This window comes from Argiope bruennichi, chromosome 4 (genome assembly GCF_947563725.1).
Source record: "Argiope bruennichi chromosome 4, qqArgBrue1.1, whole genome shotgun sequence".
In the NCBI taxonomy this organism is placed as follows: Eukaryota; Metazoa; Arthropoda; class Arachnida; order Araneae; family Araneidae; genus Argiope; species Argiope bruennichi.
Window position 1 is genome coordinate 102317693 of NC_079154.1, and position 10893 is coordinate 102328585.

Consider the following 10893-nt stretch of genomic DNA (forward strand, 5'->3'; position numbering starts at 1 on the left):
CTGAACAATTTTAATATGGTATAAATTTTTACAATCAAACATGTTTTTATTTGAAGCTATATAGCTTTAATATTCGATAATTCCATGTCTTTGTAAATTGATTCTATAAACCAAGTCGATAAAGGAGTTTTATAAGGCATTTGGTATATATATATATATATATATATATATATATATATATTGCGAAACGATTCCTAAATTTATGTTCTTCTTAAAATAAACCGTAAGATGCACACGAAAGTAAGCAAAAAGGGATTTATAGTTAGAGCAATTACGCCTTTGCTTGTAGTGATCCCGAAGTATGGTTAACTAAATTTATAGCGTATGCAAAACTTAATGAAGAAATGAATTAATTATTAACTTCATTGTTAAAATTTATATAAATCTATATTTTTAAAAACTGATGTTGCTTAATTTATACGCCAATAATTTATTCTAAAAAATTCGAAATTATTCTCTTTTTTTATAATAATTTTATAAATAATTTTCATATCATTTTAAATTTTTTTTTCAATATTTTCACCTGAAACATAATTTATATGCAACATAAAAAGACGTTAATAGTTCAAACTTTATGTTAATATATAAGATCAAATCATATTAAATCTGTTTCGCTATAATTGGAACATATCGAAGGAAATTATACTTAATCGAAAGCATAAAAATGAAACATAATACTTCACAATAGTTTTAAATTACATTTTAATTTCTAAATGCATAATTACATTTTATTCACCAATGGAATCAATTTTTAATTCGTGGTATAAAAAAAGCTGATGAAATGCCTTTCAGTTACTTTGTTTCATTTAACACAGCAAGTTAATTACTTACAGAATCAGCATTCCAATACATCAATTATTGGTAGTTGCAATATTAACTTATTTACAACAAATCCGCTACGAGAGGTATAAAATAATCAAACAGAGGTATTACTAAAAACTTTGACTTTAGAAAAAATATTAAATAAAAAAGAACTTTTTTTCATCATCAAATGACTTCAGTTCCAAAATATGTAACATCAATTCTAATAAATATTCTATTCAAGTAATGATATTTTTTTGAACTCCTCAGACGATTGGAAAATCTCATAAATTAAAAGCATTAGTATAAACTATAGATATGTTTACTATAAATAGTTTTTAAAGATGTAAATTGCATAGACAATAAAAACTGGTATAATTAGTATATTATTAGTATATTTTTAGCAACTTTAATATAAAATATTTTTATTTGAATTTGAATTCGTTTTTGAATGTAACACAGACAGAATTCCTAATTAAAATCTAGTTTCACAAATTCGTATATGCTAGAGATTATTAAAAGAAAAAATATTGTCCATACTTTCCTTAATATTTAATTAATAACAATTTCAAAAATAACTGTTAGATACATATTCCAGTCTTTTGAAGCATCTTTCTGCCAAATTCCACAGCTGTAACTAAAACTGCAGCATATTATAAGTAATTCTTCTTTTCTTTGGATACAAATTTTAGTTTTATTTAAGTTATCTTGGTTTCATTTCTTATCTTGAATATAAGCTATAGTTTTTTTTTCTGTAGTTATTCTATATCCAGTTTTCTTAACTTGAATTTTCGAAAATAGATTGATTTTTTTTTTGTGGGTTTTCGAAATAGGCAAATTCTCCTGTGATATATCAAAAAAACATTCTTAAAGTGAATAAATTTCATTTTAATCTATTAAACTAAATTTTTATTTTAACAACGTTATCAAAATAAATCTTAATTACAAGGGGCTGACATTTGAATTGTCTAAAATATTTAGATTCTTTTATATCTCGAAGAAACAATTTTTAACATATGAGAATATGATATTGTTTTGCAAATGGGGTTTGTGATGTCAAAAAAATTGACCAAATATAAATATAAAGACCATGCATCATTGAAGATTATCCACTATGTTTGAAGCTATAGAAAACACTAAATATCATTAAAATGATACTAATGCGTTTATATTTAGATTCTGTATTAAAACTGTTTGTTTTTAAATCTAATAACACCACTAAAAATGACTCTGTAAGAAAATTATAGTTTGATGATCATTCCACTTTTTACAAAATTTTTCGAACCATGCGATTTATGAATGCATTTCATGTCACCAGATATTCAAACTAAATTCCAACTCTCAGCAATCAAAATTTAGGTTACAAAATTAAAATATTCTCCCAAGATAACTTTAAATTTTCGATAACAGATAACATTTTTTAATTCCCTTAATTGCAGGTACAACGCGAATCCAAAGAATTTCATCTTTTGATTTAATACATAATTAATATCTATAAATACGTTAAAAAAATATAAGCTCTGTTATTTTTTTCCATTGAGCCTTGAATCCCGTGCAAGTGATTCAAATGAATGTGATAAACCAATTTTTAAAAAAGTGAATGTGTCACTTAATGCAAAGTAATCTGACACATTACAGGTAAATAAAACTTTTTGAACTTCTTTTAACGAAATAATAGCATTTTTACCCAAATAATTATTAAAAATATGTACTTAGAATCTTGTAGCACACATCATATTTTCTTGGAATATTTTTTCAGTTTCTCAGAGATAAAGTGTTTTAGTCAATTCGTTTTATTATAAAAATTACACCAAAAAATCTGAGAATACTTTAGCATTATTTGTATTCACCTTGAGTTCTTTTTTTACAACTAAGCTGCTTAAAAATTTAGCAAGAAGATGTTTCCCACGGTTTGGTATCTTGATGCCGAGGAAGCTTTCAAATGAATGTTAAATATATAATCGTTTCATTCACTGATTTTATCAGCACCCTTATATTTAGAGAAAATTTAAAATCTACAAAGTGATTAGAGATTGCAATACCGGTATACCGGGATACCGAATACCGGTATTTTGAGCCATTTGTACAATTTTGTAATACCGGTATTCACAAGTTTAAATACCGGTTTTTCGGTATTTACTAAAAAATTTTTAAATTGTCTCCACTATATGTTCAGGGATCGCGAACATAGCAAAATAGTATACGTTATTGTTTTTATGTCTCCCTAACAGGCGAAATTAATTAGCTAATTAATGGCTTAATTAATTGCTTAAATCTAAATTAGCGAAACATGGATTATCCCCGAAAGAAAATATTGTATCCATTACGATTGATGGAGCAACAGTTATGAAAAAAAGTTGGAAAGTTGATTGGTGCAATTAGGAATAATAGATGTATTATACCAAAAAAATAAAGAACAGAAGAATCCAAATACTGTGGATATAGAAACTTCGGATTCCAACTTTGAATAGATTAAGAGTGAGAATGATATTGACAATGACAAAATAATTTTTGAAGAAGATATTGCTAATGAGGATGAAATATTAACCATCAAGAATTGCTTCCTATAATTTATAAAGTTCGAAAAATTGTTAAGATATTTAAACGTTCCCCTATAAAAAATTATATATTACTAAAATATATACTAACTGAAAATAAAACAGAATATATGTTGATACTAGATTATAAAACACGTTGGAACAGTTTACTCCTAATGATGGAACGATTTTTGAAACTGAGAAATCCAATCCAAAAAACAATAATCGACTTAAACCTGTAAATTAATTTTTCAGATAGTGAATTCGACTTAATATCCAGAACTATATCAGCTCTACTTCCAATAAAACTGAGTATTAAGGCATTATGTCGGAGAGATTCTAATTTATTAACAGCTAATGCAACAATAAATTTCATGTTGCAGTCACTGAAAGAACAACACACATCACTATCTGAAGAATTATATATTACATTGAAAAATAGCACAGAAGAAAGAAAATGTCTTAAGGTATTTATATAATTATAATGATTTTAAAAATGAAAATGAAAAAGAAGAAAAGAAGATAACCATTTCAAATCTGATTAAGTTTAGAGTAAATTGTCTTAAAATTTTTTACCCACAAACCTATCTCCCGGTTCAGTTATCGAAGATTATGATGACACTAATGTCGATAGTGAAAAGGAATTGTCTCTTGAACAAAAATTAGAATCTGCGATAAATAAAAAAATTTCAACGAACCAAAATACAATACAAAAATCAGATATATCCAAAACCATCCGATGAGAAATTGATTTATTTGAAGATGAGGGATTTAGAGGTAAATACTTACAAAAAGTATATCGCGCATTGCTAACAGTACCACCAACTAGCGTAGATGCCGAAAGAGCGTTTTCGACAGCTGGTAATTTTTACACAAAACTTTTTAGGCTTAATGACAGTACAATGGATGCATTATGTTTTTTAAGATCACATTTCAAAAATTTGTCATAGTACCACAGACTGAATAGTGATATTTACACTTGTTTTGTGATTGAAATAAATAAGATGTTCCTTTACTTTTTTGTGATTCTTTATATACTGTTATAATTTATAAGTTACAAATTATTTTTTGTGATATTTACACTCTCTAATAAAACTGGCAAATAAAGAAACACCTGTGTTTTCTTTCTTTTTCTAAAATTTCTAATACCGGTATTAATACCGGTATCCCGGTATTAAGATCTAAAAAATACCGAATACAGGTATTGAAAATTTTTTTGTCCGGTATTGCAATCCCTAAAAGTGATATATATTTCAAACATCATTTCAGTAGGAGATATTTAAAAATAATGGACTAAGCAATAATTCACAAGAATCTTATCCTTTAGTAGCCGCCTTTGGTGACCGACTGATTAAGTATTATACCTAGTAAGTATCCTTAAGTATTATACCTAGTAAGTATCCTTAAGTATTATACCTAGATGTATACTATCAATGAAACAGTAAGAAAATTTTTATTAAATAAGATGCACAATTGTATGAATACACTTTGACTTCTGTAGAAATTAATAGTGAAAATTAAATTTTGATTCAGCTTATTGAATGACCTTTTGTAATATGTTAACAGATCTTGTTGACATATTACAATATCGCTATATATTTTATAGAAAATACATGTCACATGTATTTTCAATAAAATATATAGCGAAAGACTCGAACAAACACCAGTCTAAAATATGAAAAAATGTCAAGTCAATAAAAGTGTTTTATAATATTTTTGCAAGTTTTAAGAATAAAAGCTTGAAAATGTGTGTGCGTCTAGATGAACGTAAGAGAAACATATTACCTACTGACACTTTTACTCTATAGGGGCTGTATGTTAATTTTTTCAACTTTTTTACTATCAACTTCTACAGAAGTCAAAGTGCATGACTGCTAGCCTTATTTAATTAAACTTTGTAACGGGAAATATAAGCCTAGGTACAGTATTTAAGGAAATAAGTGTTTGTTTTACCTCTTTAAGACTGCTTCGTTAATTATATTAAACATTAAAATAGGTAAGCATTAAAACGTATTTTTTAAAATTGATTTTGAAGTGAATGAATCACCAGACATAATTTAGACTGCTTTCGTTAAGTAAAAATCCTAACAATTTCCTCAAAATTTTTCAGAATGAAAAATCCCATTTCCTAAAAATTATATCTCCCAAAATCTATTTTTTTCTTCAGTTCTTTAACGATAATTCTCGTACGATAATCAACAGAAATAAAATTTAATATGTCACCTTTATAACAAAATTGTTGATTTCATTTAAATTTTATATAAAATCTAAATAACTCAGTCTACTTTTCTGTCGTTCCATATGTTTGAGATCACGAAAACTCAAAAATAGGACAGATCAGTTAAATGAAATTTGTCACACAGTTTTACTTTCAAATTAATAGACTTCAATCAAATTTCTGACTCAAATCTGCCAAGGAATCGATTGTCTCTCATTTATCTATTCATGCGTACTTGAACGCAATTATTCAAAAATTATCTAAATGAAATTCAATATGTGGGTTGTAAACCGAAACTGTAGATATGTATGAGATTTTGATGACATCAGTCAAAAATAAGACAGATAGCTCATACTCGTTTTTCTTTACTAAACTTAGAAGCATAAAATAGCCATATTGAGCTATAAGAAAAATCAATTGTCTTTAATACATTTCCTCAGGCGCTTCTATTGCAGTCTAGTAAATTGTATTAAAGACCTTGGAAATGAAAAAATTTTGAATATTCAACACCATATATTTTAGAACCATTGTACCATTGTAGAATAAGAATGAGAGGAAATTAGATAAACAACTTTAATTTTTTAAGATATTTAATTACAATCTGGTTTCTCCTTTCAATAAGAATTCGGCAAAAATATTTCTACTCGTTCAGATTCATTTTTAGATAAAATATGAATGTCAGCATGATAAGAATTTTTTTCTCTCTTAAACGGATTCTGCTTTCAGATAGGCAAACAGTTAGAGCGTATCTATCACTGTCAATCGTGACAGCTTGACAATGCAGTAATTACAATTGCCCTGTATTTGATTTATTTTTTTTCATTTAATGTTGCAATGCCGGTTCCTTTTTTTAAATTGTAAAGTGAATGTTTCATTGTAATTAAGTAAATGTATTAATATCAAGTTACAATTGTAACACAGAACCGAAGAGTGAAAACCAAATCATTACAAGAGAGAAATCCACAGACGTTACAGAATAGAAGCTCGACTTTGCCTCTTTTCAGTAACGTCTGAATGAAACTCTTTTTTTAACTTACTCCCACATTAGTTGTTCTTAAAACTGGTGTATCCAGTTTATAGCATGAGCTGTTTGAAAAGTCTCAGACAGCAAGGTTTGCAGGATGAAATATTTCAAAGAACCTGTAAAATCATTAAAACACATCTTTATGCCAATTAATTATAAAGATGAATGAATGAATGAATGTGAGTGAGTGGATGGATGTGTTGGTGGTCTATAGGCCAAACCGTCTAACGTAGAGCTGTTACATTAGACATATATATATATATTTGAACGTGGGAATGAATATATTGGAACTATTTTTTTAAATTTTAATTAGAAGTTTGATTAATTAAAATCTAAGCGGAAATTTTGTCCCCTTACCATCAGAATTTGGAAAAGTATTACAAGAGAAAAAGATTTCTTTGCAAGAATTTAAAATAAAAATTGTCTTTTTAATAATAACAATATTTTGTCCTATAATTCTTCTACTTTTTAGTCAACCTTTTAAACATAATTTTTAAATATTTTATAAGAAGATACTCTATTGTTGAAGTGGATTACAAATTATTCATCTGTGGTTGTTATTGTTTCACTGTGTCCTTTTTCTATTGTTAATCATAAAGGTGAGAAGATTTGACTTATTTTTTCCATGTTGAATAAGTTTTAAAATAAGGCATCTTTTAATAAAAATTTTGAAATTTTGTTATACTTACAATTTAGGTTTAACTATTAAAATAGGCAGCAATAAACGATTCTTAAAGTGTGCTCCTTTTTAAACAACGCTGTTCTTTCCTTCGATATAATTGGATATAAATATATTGATAGAAAATTAAAGAAATGTGTTTCTGAATGAACAAAATGGTGTAATGTATCTAAATTAATATGAGTTCTACATCTATCAAGAGTTTAAAAATGTTTTGCTTAAAAAGACATTTAGACCAAGTTATGAAAAAAATATTTAAGATAAATTTTTATCCAGTATTAATCCTGCAAACCAAATGGTCACCAAAGGCTCTTAGTCTTCAATGAAATAATTATTATCAACGGAAATATTAGCCGGCGTCCTTGCATAGGGGTAGCACGTCTTCCCCGTGACCTGGCAGTCCAGGGTTACGAGTCCCGGTTCAGGCATGGTTGTTCTTCATCTGTGTTCTATCTGTGAGGTGTGTGAATGTGCCCCCCTGTAAAAAGGGATTGTGCAAGCGAATGTGTGAGTTTCATCTTTATATGAGCTAGAAGTCAGACTTCTGCCCTCGGGTGCTCAGGGGTCTTTACCCTCAGAAGCTACTGCACCCCCTTTCCGTGGTAACGTGGACACGACATCATCATCATCAACGGAAATATTTCTACTATTTATATAATTTGATCATTTTGTAATTTTAAACATAATATTAAATATTACCTTCTCTAACTAAATAATTCAAATAACTGAAATAAACTAATTACTATCTTCAAATGAATCCAATTATATTAAATGCCCGCTAAAATAGGCTCATGACTGGACTGTACCACAAATGTTTCGTTCCAACTATAATCTAATTAAAGAATCTCAAACAATAGAGCTACACATAGGATGTTAATAAAAAAAATTTCAAAAAAACAAAAGTAATTATAACAAAAATAAATAATTGTTTTTTTTATTTATAAATTTATGATGTTTTTATTTCTTTCTCTTTTATGTAGTTATTTAAATAAAGTAAAATACAATAATTTTTTTAAAAAAAATTGATACATTATTAATATTTGTTAGCAAAATATCATAGAAGACTACTGAATTTAAATTTATCGCAAAAACTAAAATTTCAAAAGATTATTTATAGTACTATTAGTAAAACAACATAAACATCTCTGATTCTGACTTTTAATTCTTCTTTCTGATACTGGATAAAATTCTTGTCTTAATTCTTTATATCCCGTATTAACTTATCAACATTTTTTTTTGCATTGTTAAACTAGTTTCAGGTTGAATAACTCCAAGAAAGAATAAATTCATAGAAAAACTTTATTCAATTAAATAAATAACTTACTTAATTTACTTAACAAGGTTAAAATTTACTTAACAATTTTAACCTTCAACTTGCACCTACTCTTACACACAGAACTGCATTCTTCGTGTTCTTGCGCATACCCTTTTGAAAAATGATCATATTGCGAAGACATAAGCATGGTTTAAGCCGATTCATTTAAATACATTCGGAATACAAATGATTCAGTTAGCTAGATTTATGTTACTATTTGATTTTAATCTTCATTTAATTAATTATACAGGGCCAAAAAAAGATTTCATCATTTCTCTGATGACAAACTATGAATTGAATTCTAAAACAATTATTAGCAAGATATGTCACGGCATTTCTTGAAGATTGTATTAATTATCCATTTCATAATATTATGAGCACTTATTTTATAGTGAAGTTTTAAAAAACGGATCGTTACAAACTTTCTTCTTTTATGAAAAGAAAGTCATTTCCCATCTTTCTGAATTAAAAAATTCTATTTAAACGAATTGGAAAGTTGTTAAACACTTCAGTTTAACATGAATATGTAGAATTTTAATTAATTAAATATTAAATAACAAAGGACACTTTTTCAACATAACATCCAAAACTTTTCTTCTTAAAAATTTTTATACATTAAAAATTATTTATTTATTTAAAATTCAAAATATTATCTTTATAATGATACCAATTTAATTAGATTGTTATTTTTTCCCTGTAATTTGAAATTTTTTACATACAATATTGTACCCAATTTTCAGTTTTTATTCGTTCGTTATTACAATGAAATTTAAACTGTCTTCATTATTTTTTCAGATTTTTAATTCTGTGATTTTTTTTTTCTTTGTTAAAAGTTAAGAAGCAAAATTCTATTTATCATCTGTGTGGAGGGTGCATGTGGATAACGTTTGTTTGAAAAAGGTTTATTGACTACTCTTTTGAGTATTGTTATTAGTACTTTGTTTATTGACTAATATAAATTATGAAACATACTCTCTAATACAAATACAGCGTCAGTAGTAAATTACTTTAGTAGTAGTACTTTAGTCAGTAGTACTTTATATCGCAATCTTTTTAATAAATGTGTTTAGTTTCAACAAGAAAGTTGTCATGTTAACAGTTCTTAATCACTTCCGTTTCAAATTCAAATTTTAGGCAAGATTATAGAAAATTAGAGAAATACGTAACACAACCATACAAGTTTAAGCCTATCAAAATTTGAAAAGTACTTTGCTAGACAGTCTATTAAAAGCAAGTTACATAAAAGATTTAATTGAATTATTTAATAATTATTAGAATCAGTGAAGAAATTAATTGCCAAAATCGGCTAATTTGAAAGAATCTTTGGAATTGATACCTAAATTAAGTTCGATACTATATTATTTTTATTCAGTATTGTATGGACAACAAATTGTTTTTTTTTTCAATTATTTAGTTCATCGAATAAAAGTAATTTTTGCCATTTTAATATTTATATAATTTTTTCCAATTAAAGAAATGTCCAAAGAAAAAATCAAAACTTGACTTTTAAGGAAACCAGACATGGATTCTTGTTAACTGCTGCAAATGGAAATTTCTTTTGTTTATTAATATTCAACATTAAATCGCCCGACAAAAGTTCTGCACTCCATTCTAAAAAAAATCACATAGTAACTAAAACCATAACAATTAACCAGACATTGCAGAACTATTTAACATTTCCCGCAATTTTATCTATCAAGCATTTCTGTATTTAAAATCATTCATTCAAAAAAGGTACTAGGGAAGTTGTAATTTGAAGTTAATAATTTATTTTTCATTTGTAAGAATAAATTATTAGTTACAATTCTTCATTTACAGAAAGCTTGCACAATGTGTTCTAAGGTAAATTTTATAAAATTTTAATTTCCCTGATGTTTTCGAATAATGGTAATTAATAATAAACAAATAAATCAGAATTAAAATTTATGAATGAAACTAATTCTACTAGTGTAGCCTGTTTAATAAATGCAAATGAATTCAACAGATTAAATGAAATTTAATTTTATTCATTCTATTCTATGATTATTATATAATTAAATTCTATTCAACAAATGAATTGGGATCATAAAAGCTTTGATAAAATATAAGGTTAAGGAAATTAATCTTTTCTCATTGAAAATATATCCAATTTTAAGCAAAATATTTGTCTTAGCTTCGCTTCTTGTTGTTCAAAGCATAGCTTCTACTAACACGTGATAATTCTGCATTTAAAGAAGGAAAAGACTGGGCACTTAGGGCTTGATCTGTGATTAAAGAAGGCGAATGTATGTAGTCTTGTCTATTGTTTCAGACATGGAATTTGCGAACAATAATTTTTTA